This window comes from Puntigrus tetrazona, unplaced genomic scaffold (assembly GCF_018831695.1).
Source record: "Puntigrus tetrazona isolate hp1 unplaced genomic scaffold, ASM1883169v1 S000000648, whole genome shotgun sequence".
NCBI classification, from domain to species: Eukaryota; Metazoa; Chordata; class Actinopteri; order Cypriniformes; family Cyprinidae; genus Puntigrus; species Puntigrus tetrazona.
In genome coordinates this window covers 60540-74035 of record NW_025048269.1, presented here as the reverse complement: position 1 = coordinate 74035, position 13496 = coordinate 60540, and the positions used below count along the sequence as shown (strand labels likewise).

Below are 13496 nucleotides of genomic sequence, written 5' to 3'. Positions count from 1 at the left end.
AGTAGGAGACCCAGAAGTAAAGAAAATTCAGACATTACAAACAAAGACCACAGAAAGCAAAGATCTTGTGGATCACTTATCCAAGTTCTCTTCTTGGTCTAAAGCTACCAAAGCCATTGCACGTCTTCTGAGATGGATCAAGAGGAATAAAGCAAGTTCACCGGCTTCTGTAAGTGAACAAGAGGATGCTAGATGCTTGATTCTAAGAGGAGTACAAAGGCAAACGTATCAGAAAGAGATTGATCTGTTGAGTCAAGGAAAACAACTTCCAAGTAACAGTAAACTTCATTACTTGGATGCCTTCATAGATGCCAAAGATGGTATGATCAAAGTGGGAGGTAGACTAAATCGCTCATCGGACGCTGACTCATTTAAGCATCCACTAATCCTTCCTAAAGAGCATCATGTAACCAAGTTGATAATAGCACACTGTCACGAAACTGTAAAACATCAAGGCAAGGGTTTCACAACAAATGAAATCAGATCGTGTGGCTATTGGATACCTGGAATAAATCGAGCGGTCTCATCTTACATTCGCAACTGTGTAACATGTAGAAGACTGAGAAGACCTGCTGAAGGACAAAGGATGAGCGATCTTCCCTCAGAACGCGTAGAGCCTTCTCCACCTTTTATGTATTGTGGAATGGACTGCTTTGGTCCTTTTGTGACTAAAGAAGGAAGGAAACATCACAAACGGTATGGTCTGCTTCTAACATGTCTGTGTTCAAGAGCTATTCATATAGAAATGTTAGAAGATATGTCCACAGATGTGTTTATTAACAGTCTAAGGTGCTTTATCGCAATTCGAGGCACAGTACGACAGATCAGATGTGACCAAGGTACCAATTTCGTAGGTGCAAAGAACGAACTGAACTTGGCACTGCAGGAGCTCGATCCAGAAAGGCTCTCTACTTTTCTGACCGACAAACAATGTGATTTCGTTTTGAATGCACCCCATTCTAGTCATGCAGGGGGTGTATGGGAACAGCAAATCAAAACTGTAAGGAGTGTTCTTAGTGCTACCATCACCCTTTCAGCAGGCAGGCTAGATGATGCTTCATTGCGCACCTTGCTTTATGAAGCCATGGCAATAATCAATAGTCGACCCCTTACAGTTGACAACCTGAATGACCCCAAGAGCTTAGAACCACTCACACACCTAATCATCTGATTACCATGAAATCCACCACAGCCCTACCTCCACCAGGAAAGTTCATAAGAGAGGATGTGTATATGAGGAAGAGATGGAGACGTGTGCAGTATCTTACTGAACAGTTTTGGAGCAGATGGAAAAAAGAGTATCTCACAACATCGCTGCTCGACAATGCTGGCATGCTCCAAAAAGGAACTTTCAAATTGGTGACATAGTCATGGATATCGATGAAACCTTACCAAGGAGTGAATGGAGGCTTGGAAGGATTACTGAGACTGTTCTGAGTTCGGATGGACTGGTAAGAAAGGCCAAAATAGCACTTGGTGACAAAGGACTAAACAAGAAAGGAGAACGAGTTCATAAAACCTCAATAGTAGAAAGGCCAGCTCAGAAGTTGGTCTTATTATTGGAAGCGGAGTGAATGCATCTTCAAAAGGACTTTATTGCACTTGATGCACACAAGAGTTATAAGTGAAATTAGTCATGTTTGAGAAACATTGATAATTTGGTGGGAGTGTAACAGGCTTTAATAAGAGTTAATTTTAATTTATTTTGTTTGGTGTTGCCTTTGTAATATTTAATGTTTAATGACCAAATTATTTAAGTTGTTTATGGGGACTTTTATTTTGAAACAAAATCAGCTTTTCACAACGCACGACGCTAAAGAAAAGGGGAATGGGAGAGTGAACGCTTCATGACGGCTTAAAACTCGTTCACGAAAAGGGATGTAACAAGTTTATTTAGCAACCCCCCGAAAAGGCATAAGGTTTGTGTTTTTTATACGCTGTTGATTAAATACAAGTGTTTTTGTCAGCATCGCTGAATATGTCAGGTAATGTTGATATATCGTTTTGTATCACTTTGTTCAGCTCTTACGGTGATTTCTGAAGACGAAAGGGAACAGAAATAAAAGTCTGGAAACATCAGTAAAAGTTTCGGCCATCATTCGGACGGGGTCCGCTACAAATTGAATTATACGAGGTTGGAGTGGTCCAACACAAGTAGTGGTCACGATATTCGATATTTGTATCTAATGACATGAGCAAATAAAATATTCACAAAAAGACTATTGCCAAAATCTTGTTTAACTACTGTAGACAGCTTAAAAAAAGATAATTATATAAATAGTATTATATTTTGAATATTAATATTTGTAATAAAATTTCACTTCATTAAACGTTACAAGTACTCATGAAGCTGGTGATATTTCTTACATATTACAATAGGGGCCTACAAAACAACTGAATTATACGAGGTTGGAGTGGTCCAACACAAGTAGTGGTCACTACAGTACAGTAGTACTCAAAAAATATAATTTTATTTATTTTAGTTAATAATTATTTTGTTTTACTAAAAATATTTTAGTGATATGCATTCTGTGCATCTGTCAACACATACTGGATAGATTTGACCTTTTGTTTTTTCTTTATAATTTTTCTAATTTCTGGGTGCTTTTCCCTGACCTAATTGTAAAGCACATTATGCTGCTTTAAATACAAAACAAAATCAAATTATTTATTTACACAATTAATATACATATATACAATTATATTTAGCTTCTATCTGATCCCATCAGAGCTCGGGTTTCAGCTGGCGCTGCATGTTCAGCTCCTCCAGCATCTACACAGAGCTCCTCACAGACTGAAGAAGAGGAGAGAAAGCTGATGTTCTTCTCCTCTTTTGGTGCCCAGAGGAAGCTGTTCTCTACAGTTTCTGTGTCAGTACAAATCATTCAAGCCATTTATCTAGACTGATCCTGACCATACAACCCAACCAAAGACCGCAGTGATTGTGATTTCTGTAAAGTCATTGTCCACCTGTTCAGTTTAACCAGGGGTGGAGCTCAATGTCATCTAAAGTGGGCCGATCTGCCGCCGCTGCACTGAGACACGCGCTGATCAACTGACGGCACTCTGTTACACACAACACAGCACTTGTGTTCAGCAACACAAAACAACAAACGTCACAGGATTTGTGTGTCTCTGCCTGTAGACAGCTTTCGAGGAAGCGCAGTATGCTTTTGGAGGTGACTCTCCGTGACTCTGAAGGGCAACCACCCGCACAGGATTTTATAGAGAGTCACCCCGACCGACCAAACAGTAGCGGTCCTGCATGATAGCGGCGCTGACCGAACCATTCAGGAGGGGCGTACTGAAGAGTGCCTGAGAGACACAGCAACAACAGAAAGACTCAGTCCAAAATATCTTTCAACGGTTTCTCTTTGTTTGATCATCATCTACGTACAAACACATCCACAGAGTGATGTAGAGAGATCTTTCCTGCTGTAACGATAAAACTACCTGAAAACCACCTGTAGGTCGAGTCCTTTACTAGGTCTCCACAGCCAAAGTCAGCAGCTTGACTTCATGTGAGTCCGTGGAAATCAGCAGGTTCTGGGGCTTGACGCCCGGTGCAGGACTCATGGCTCGCAGTGTTTCAACGCGGCTGATGAGCTGCAGCAGCACTTTCTGGCCAGGCTCTCATCCAGGTAGCCGTTCTCCTCACAGAAACTCTGGAGATCTTGGCAAGGAACGGGACGCCCAGGATCATGATGTATTGAGCGGACTGTCAAACCACTCCACGAGCTGCAGGACATTGGGGCAGGCAGGAGCTGAATTCACCAGAGTCATCAATGCCACCTCCAGCGGCAGCCGGCCATGTCCTTCCTGCAGGGACAAATGCTGCGTTATATCCAGATGTGTTCAAACCAATGAGAAACAGAACAGATTCACTCACAACTTTCCAGTCTCCTCTGCGGCGTGACTTTAGAGACATATTTGATGGCAACCTGTAGACAGAACAAGCTCCTGTATAACATATACTGATCTCAATTCTTAGGCTTCTTGAATGAATAACAGAAGGAAATGTCTTACTGGCAGTCCATCAGATCTGCGTGTCCCAGCAAACACAGAGCCGAATCCACCTCTTCCAGCAATGAACCCTCCACATATGTTCCTGTAACATAAGATCACAAGAAATGTCTGCGAGAGAAAACACGTTGTAGTATCTAAAACTGTTCAGTAACAAGTCTTCTCATAATCTGAGCCTGATTTTCGTTAATGTAAGTCTATTCTGACCTCTGCGAGAGCGTTTGGCAGGTCTTCTGCATGAGGTGGATGGACGCTGATCTCCTGACTGCCGCTCTGCCACTTCCTCTTCCTGTTAGTCTGATCCGCTGACACAGAAACGGCCAACTCAGAAGGTAGAGGTGCTATATAGCCAGGCAGCTCTTGACTCGGTGTCTGGGTTTGGTTTGGCAGCGGTTCCTGGTCGTGGTCACCAGAGACACGTCTCCCAACCTCCTGAACAGCAGCGCTCCTGGATCTGGAGCGGCCTGAAGATGGAGCATTTCATCCATACAATAACTAAAGGTCCTATTATAATAACCAGATATCACATACCAATAACACAAATAATAAACAACTGAAATATAAAACACTTACCGCGTCTTTCAGCCATGTGAGCCATTTAAACCAAACCAAACTCCAATAAATCAAAAATAAAAATAAAATTAAAAAATAAAATTAAAATAAAATAAAATAACTGACCAAACTAATGAAATGAATGAACGAACAAGTAAATAAATACTGTCCTCAGAAATACTCCTCTGAAGTAGAAACAATTGAATACGCTCCGAACTTCTTCCAAATGAAAAAAATATAACATAATAAAAGTGTTCTCAGAAATAATCTGAACTCTCTGCGTATAGAAATCTTCCAAAGTCCAAAAATCCCAGTTTTGCGCAGAAAATACTCTCCAAAAGTCTTTGAAGTCGTCTCGTCTCGTCTCTCAAAACAGACAGTGTTTATATTTTCAGCCGGAATTCATATCACTACACTCGTTGCTATGACGACGTCGCGTGCGTCATTCTGCGTTTATTCACAAATAGACCTAGTTACATCAAATATCTTGATCCATGATTGGGATGGTTTGCGTTTGTTCAGATTTTTTATTGATTATTTTTATATAAGCTATTTATTATCACTATTATTATTATTATTATTATTATTATTATTATTATTATTATTATTATTATTATCCGTATATTTATATTGTTTTATTATGAGCTCTGGCTAAATTAAAACAGCCTTTTCTCCACATCATTGTCAAAATTATCTTCATACACGATCAATTTAGTTAGTAGTAGAAAAGTCTCTATTCCCTTAACTGAAAATATGAATTTGATGAATATCAATATGAGTAAGTGTAGACATGATAAATATTATTTGAACGGGATTTTGAGATTAAAAACAAATATTTATTATTATTATTAACAACTTAACCTACCTGCGGTTTTATATTCATATTTTTATGGACTAGCTAAGAGGAAACGGTCAGGTCACGTGATTCGAATACCTTACACAATAAATATATGACGACAATGTTAAATCGATTAAATTAATTTTTAATAAAATACTTAATCACTTCAAATGAAAATTATATATGTGATTAATTAACATTCTTAATTACACATTGCTTGTTCCGTTTCAACAGCATATGTATTTTGCTCCGTAATTGATTTTAATTTAATTCGTAAATTGATTCGTAAAAGAATACCTGTCAAATAAATAGAATATGAATTACACAACTATATCTACATTTCTAATAAAAAGTTATGATAATTAAATAATAACTACACCAATTAACATTAACTGGCGATGCTGTGCATAAAAGAAAAATCCGTATTAATATATTTTTTTAAATGTGTGTCCAATATAAAATCACATAGGAAAAACTTTGTGTTTACATAAATCTCACAAATTTAAATAAATAGTTAAAAATAAAGAAAGTTTTTTTTTTTTTTTTTTTTTTTTTAACTTATGCGCTTACTTACGCGACGTCTGTTTGATTCGAATTTTAGTTGCTATAGCGTGAGTGCACCTAAATGAATTCTTTCTGAATATAAATGTCTTATGAGAGATGAGGCGACCTCAAAGAGACTTTTGCAGATATTTATCCTGAGAATACTTATTTAACTGTTCTTCTCTTAATTTTGAAAAGAAGTTTGGAGGTTTTTTTCTGTTTTGTTCGTTGTTTTTCCGAGGACAGTATACATTTATTATTTCTTTCGCTAATTGATTTAGTTTGTTGCTATTTTGTTATTTTTCTTGCTTTGTATTTCTATTTATTGGAGTTTGGTTTGGTTTAAATGGCTCACATGGCTGAAAGACGCGGTGAGTGTTTTATATTTCAGTTGTTTATTATTTGTGTTATTGGTATGTGATATCTGGTTATTATAATAGGACCTTTAGTTATTGTATGGATGAAATGCTCCATCTTCAGGCCGCTCCAGATCCAGGAGTGCTGCTGTTCAGGAGGTTGGGAGACGTGTCTCTGGTGACCACGACCAGGAACCGCTGCCAAACCAAACCCAGACACCGAGTCAAGAGCTGCCTGGCTATATAGCACCTCTACCTTCTGAGTTGGCCGTTTCTGTGTCAGCGGATCAGACTAACAGGAAGAGGAAGTGGCAGAGCGGCAGTCAGGGAGATCAGCGTCCATCCACCTCATGCAGAAGACCTACCCAAACGCTCTGCAGAGGTCAGAATAGACTTACATTAAAGAAATCAGGCTCAGATTATGAGAAGACTTGTTACTGAACAGTTTTAGATACTACAACGTGTTTTCTCTCGCAGACATTTCTTGTGATCTTATGTTACAGGAACATATGTGAAGGGTTCATTGCTGGGAAGAGGTGGATTCGCTCTGTGTTTGCTGGGACACGCAGATCTGATGGACTGCCAGTAAGACATTTCCTTCTGTTATTCATTCAAGAAGCCTAAGAATTGAGATCAGTATATGTTATACAGGAGCTTGTTCTGTCTACAGCTTGCCATCAAATATGTCTCTAAAGTCACGCCGCAGAGGAGACTGAAAGTTGTGAGTGAATCTGTTCTGTTTCTCATTGGTTTGAACACATCTGGATATAACGCAGCATTTGTCCCTGCAGGAAGGACATGGCGGCTGCCGCTGGAGGTGGCATTGATGACTCTGGTGAATTCAGCTCCTGCCTGCCCCAATGTCCTGCAGCTCGTGGAGTGGTTTGACAGTCCCGCTCAATACATCATGATCCTGGAGCGTCCCGTTCCTTGCCAAGATCTCCAGAGTTTCTGTGAGGAGAACGGCTACCTGGATGAGAGCCTGGCAAAGAAAGTGCTGCTGCAGCTCATCAGCGCGTTGAAACACACTGCGAGCCGCGGAGTCCTGCACCGGGACGCCAAGCCCCAGAACCTGCTGATTTCCACGGACTCACATGAAGTCAAGCTGCTGGACTTTTGGCTGTGGAGACCTAGTAAAGGACTCGGCCTACAGATGGTTTTCAGGTAGTTTTATCGTTACAGCAGGAAAGATCTCTCTACATCACTCTGTGGATGTGTTTGTACGTAGATGATGATCAAACAAAGAGAAACCGTTGAAAGATATTTTGGACTGGAGTCTTTCTGTTGTTGCTGTGTCTCTCAGGCACTCTTCAGTACGCCCTCTCCTGTATGGTTCGGTCAGCCGCTATCATGCAGGACCGGCTACTGTTTTTGGTCAGTCGGGGTGACTCTCTATAAAATCCTGTGCGGGTGGTTGCCCTTCAGAGTCACACGGAGAGTCACCTCCAAAAGCATACTGCGCTTCCCTCGAAAGCTGTCTACAGGCAAGAGACACAAATCCTGTGACGTTTGTTGTTTTGTGTTGCTGAACACAAGTGCTGTGTTGTGTGTAACAGAGTGCCGTCAGTTGATCAGCTGGTGTCTCAGTGCAGAGGCGGCAGATCGGCCCACTTTAGATGACACTGAGCTCCACCCCTGGTTAAACTGAACAGGTGGACAATGACTTTACAGAAATCACAATCACTGCGGTCTTTGGTTGGGTTGTATGGTCAGGATCAGTCTAGATAAATGGCTTGAATGATTTGTACTGACACAGAAACTGTAGAGAACAGCTTCCTCTGGGCACCAAAAGAAAAGAGGAGAAGAACATCAGCTTTCTCTCCTCTTCTTCAGTCTGTGAGGAGCTCTGTGTAGATGCTGGAGGAGCTGAACATGCAGCGCCAGCTGAAACCCGAGCTCTGATGGGGTCAGATAGAAGCTAAATATAATTGTATATATGTATATATTAATTGTGTAAATAAATGTTTTGTTTTGTATTTAAAGTAGTACATTGTGCTTTTATAATTGAGACAGGGAAAAGCACCCAGGAAAATAAATAAAATCAAAGGTCAAATCTATCCTGTAGTTGATGACAAATAAATAAACATGCAAATGTTAAAGGAGAGAGCAACAGCACCCACCCACTTTGTTCTGAAATCCATTTTATGAGATTTTGAAAATGTCTAAAAGTTTTTCACAAACTAAAACAGCATTTAAACAGTATTTGGACAAATAATGTACCAAACTGTAACAGCTTTGTTGAGAGAAAGAACTACAGACCCCTGCAGCATTGGATATGACATAATCAATTGAAAAACAGATCAATAAAAAATAAAGAACCATTAATGCAAAATATATTTGACATTAATAGCAAAATATGCATATACTGTACATAAAAATGTTTAACTAGTTTTTGTAGGGAAATTGACTGTGACTACAGACATATTTTAAAATATGCATATACAGTAATACAAACAATGTATTCATTAGAAAAAGGCAAAATACAAAAAATTACAAAAACTTTGAGTGAAATTAAGGGTACAAATATGAAGTCAAATTTAAAATCAGAAATAAAATTATAGGTCAAATAGACAAGTAATTCATAATAAGCAAAAACTAACACATGAGCACTGAGACCGTATTATGGTAATACTTTGCTCCTTATCATAATGCAAAATACAAATTTCTGTCAGTATTGTCAATATTGTGAAGTAAAACACAATTGTGAAACTGTTCGGTATAGGTGACAATATCCACGTAGAATGTGAATAGCGATCAGTGAAAAAGTTTCATTCAAATTTAGTAATAATAAACTGAATTATATTGTTCATTGGTCCAACTAATATTGTGCTTGTTTTCATTTACGAAGCATGCCATTACAGTCCACTGTATTTTAACGGGGTCACATAATGCTATTTTAAAGATCATTATTTGGTGTAAGAGAATACGTTTTTGTGTTTTTCTTTCTACAAAGACCCTTGTATTTATACGTAGATGCCTCATTAGCGACTGTTTCTGTGGGCGCGTAGTATGTATGCCGTCCACCATATTGTTTGCGCCTTGACTTGGCTTAAAGGTAACGTACATTCTTCCGAGCCTGGTAACCTGTTAACCTACTTGCAGAGGTAATGTCGTTACGCACAAAATAGGCATGATTTCCTGTACCCCACTGTGTGAGCGGAAGGCATGAGTGACAAACCGGTGCTACCAATACTTAAAATCGAATTTGGGGAACCACGTGATGCAGATTAACATCTTTTTGTCCTTTTGCGTAGAATCCTCCCTTTCTTTTGTTTCGCCCATATAGAAACCGCGTGCTCTGGACTTCTCTTTATGCTGCTAAATTATCCTGGTTACAACGCGGAAGCTGCCATCAGTAACTCTTAAAGGGGACTGTTCGTGTCTGGTTTGGATGTGGTTTTAATGCCCGCTTCGAATTTATGTATTCTTTATTTCTGGGAGTAACGTTCAAGATCACCTCCCTTGTTCCCATTCGTTACAACTGTCTTTTTGTTTGTCTTCTTCCATTTCATTCTGTGAGTTTAGTTGATATTTACTTTTTCTTGATCGAATTGTTTGGTTTAAATTACCTTTTTGGATGTAACCTGATTTTGTATTTGATTTAAGTCTTTTTGTTTTCTCTTTTGTTTGTACCCCTGTTGGTGCGGCGTGGCTTTAATGTATTGTTTGTTATACTTTGTGGTTAATGTTGTAATTTTGTATTTATTTTGTTTGCTTCATTGCAGGAGCTGGGGTCCCACGGGTGGTTTGCTTTCTCTCCTGGTGGTGGTTCTTCTTGGTATGCTGTGTAACACTGAGTATTTAGTAGTGTGATCTGAGTGCACAGGGGTGTGTGCGTGGAAGTGTGCCATCGTAAAAACCGAACTCCTCTTGCCGCTGGAAGCTTCAGCCCTGCCGGATGTATGTGATTTATTGTAGGACCCCAATCTTAGATTATTTCTGTATTTGTATTCTTGTTTTGAAGCGGTGCTTTTTTCTTTTTGCGAAAGCATTTTAAAATTTGTGTATTAATAAAATGTATACTTTTATATGCTACCCAAGTGTCTGGCCTAACTTCATATGAGGGATCCGAACCTGTCCAATTATAACTTTGTTCCCAGGGAATAATCCCTAGGGTGGCGTAGTCGGAGTTAAGCGTTGCTGTTAAAAACTATACCCCTTCCGCCACATACTGTAGACAGCTTAAAAAAAGAAGATAATTATATAAATAGTATTATATTTTGAATATTAATATTTGTAATAAAATTTCACCTTATTAAACGTTACAAGTACTCATGAAGCTGATGATATTTCTTACATATTACAATAGGGGCCTACAAAACAATTGAATTATACGAGGTTGGAGTGGTCCAACACAAGTAGTGGTCACTACAGGTGACGCTACCAGAGCTTGCCGGTCTCGCAAGATGCAAAGACCTGGACGGACGGATGGATGGGCCACTCGTGTCAGCCCACCAGACACTACGCTGACTGCAGGGCACTTCCTGTGTGGCCGTAGCAGGGTGCTCTTGTCTCTACGACTTTTGGGATGACCTACGACGAAAACAGAAAAAAAAATCAGGTTTATTGATCATTAGACAGCAAACGAAACAACTAACAAAGAGTAAAAGCAATTTGAGTTATCTCTATGATGTATGTTGATCATATATAGCTACGTTAAACCAGTCGTGGAGAAGGAGTCTGTCAAGAGGCATTCTCTCCTCGGGGTTGGGATGCAGGCAGGCGTTGATCAAATGGCTGCATTCTGTTCAGAAAGAAGAGAGAGAGACATTTGACTGCTATCTTAAACTTCCTTTCTAGAGGAAGACGGACATCTTTTATGAATCCACTTGGCTCAGGTGGCACTTTTTCGTGCTTTTCTGCGATATAGAATTACTGTTGGCTTTGCTTGCGAAGGTCTCACCTTTTGACAAGCTGGGCAGATACCACAGCCAGTTCTTGATCTTGTCCAGATCGGTGTGGTCTGGATAATAGCCGCAGACCAAAGTGTACAAAACTACCCCCAGTGAAAACACTGTTGCTGGCCGTCCGTTGTACTTGCCCGTCTCTGAATATTCAGGGGGGCAGTATTCCTCTGTACCTGGAGGAAAGACATTTGTACGTTTATACCTGGCATGGCATGTTTTCTCTTCACCGTTAGCATGTGCAACATGACAAGTTGGTCTGACTACTCACGAAAGTTAAAAATACTGCAGAAAATCTCAGGCACCCTGATAATACATACCACTAAAGGTGCTGTACGGCATTTCATGCAGCAGGTCCCCGCAGCCGAAATCAATCAGAGTCACGTCCAGGTTGTCTGTGTTAACTAACAAGTTCTCCAGTTTGATGTCTCTATGAAGAACTCCGCGGCTGCAGCATTTGTCAGCAGCCTCGACGACCTACTGCATCACGTGCCGTGCAAGGTTTTCGTCTAAGATGCCTCCACAGCGCTCCAAGTAGTCAAAGAGATTCTCACAGGGCGAGGGGCACTGCAAGACCATAACATAATGGTCTGGAAACTCCTGCCAGTCCAGCAGCTCAATGATGTGGGGTGAGCTGGGACCCTTATTGGCAAGGACGGTCAGGCCGATTTCCAGGGGAACGGGTTCGGCGTGATCAGGCTAGCGGAAAGACAGTTTTTAAATACAGAAATGATTTGCCTGTCTATGATTTAAACAGAGACTGTGAGGAGATAACAGAGAGAGTGCAGTCTACTTACAATGTTGATATATTTCATGTTTTCTGTTTTTTTGACAAATTTCAGTGCCACCTGATCAACAAAACAAATGATTAGTTGTACACTATGTACACAAAACGAAAGAATAATTTATCGGGTATATGTTTTTAAAAAATTACCGGAAAGCCATCCTTGCATCGCACTCCCTTGTAAACAGCACCGAATCCTCCTTCACCCAGTTTAGCACCGATGCTGTAGTTCAAGTAGATATCTATATAGAAACATTAACATTTTTTTCACATTCTCATGTATGAGTAGTTTTTAAATGTTAATGGGGAAACCAATATGGAATATTTGTATTGATCTCTGCGAAAGCGTAAACAGCCTGAATGTTCATGTCTGCGTTATATATCAAGCAGCCATAAAATATGTGTGTATGTTTTGGGTTATGGCAATAAACCCACTCTCACTGCTCGTGGCCACTTCACTGTCCTGTTGTTCTGTCAACGGGGACTTAATCTCTCCTTCGGACAGATTATCTTCCACACACTCCTCCTGAAGATGCTCCTTCCTCGGCTGCTCTTCAGAAGAGGGGAGGACTTTAGAGCTCAGAGCTTCCTGATGAACATCACATGTGATGTTCTGCAGAGAAATCTGATCTAAAGAGAGGATCGGAAATGACAAAAGACTGAACGATCGCAAAAACAATACTTGAATAAATCATAAGAGCAGCATTAAGACACTTTTTGATTCACAGAGCTCCGATTCTATGCACATTTAGGTGACGTTGATGTGATTTACCATCAGAGCACCTAGAAGATCCAGCCTGCTCCAGCTTCTCGCTTTGCTCCACTTTCTCATCCTGAGCTTTCTCACTCTCCCCAGCTCTTGGGCGAGAGAAGTGGAAACAGGCCAACCTCTTCCAAAACCTCCATTTTTTCCCTCATCACCTTCTTCTTCTCACTCATCACCCTATCTCCTCCATCTTCCTCAACAGTACCAGCACGCTGATGAGGATTTGGCATGTTGGACTGAAGTGGTGTACTTAGATGGGAGTTGTACACACACTCACTCTCTACCGCTTTCTTTAAACAAGAGTTTTGCTGACCCATGATCGCACTAACACACTGCTGTCTCTCCAAACTACCCACAAAAGTAATATTGAGTTTGACACTTTTACATGCTCCAACATTCCATAAGAGAATTCTGAATGTGACATCATAAGAGAACGGAACAGCAAAGAATCTTGCATGGAGTCTGGTTGCCTGGTTGCCATTTGTATTATTCGATGTTTGTATCTAATGATATGAGCAAATAAAATATTCACAAAAAGACTATTGCCGAAATCTTGTTTAACTACTGTACACAGCTAAAAAAAGAGAGATAATTATGTAAATAATATTATATTTTGAATATTAATATTTGTAATACAATTTCACCACTTCATTAAACGTTACAAGTACTCATGAAGCTGATGATATTTCTCTGCATTCCTGGAAGTACAATACAAAACCTCTGCTTAAAT

General features: G+C 40.0%; 2 pseudogenes; one reads left to right on the top strand and one right to left on the bottom strand.

Annotated features, from left to right (window-relative positions):
• Positions 1-6302: 6302 nt before the first annotated feature.
• On the top strand, positions 6303-9305 carry LOC122334833 (annotated as a pseudogene).
• Positions 9306-10773: 1468 nt separating this feature from the next.
• On the bottom strand, positions 10774-12939 carry LOC122334839 (annotated as a pseudogene).
• Positions 12940-13496: the final 557 nt, after the last annotated feature.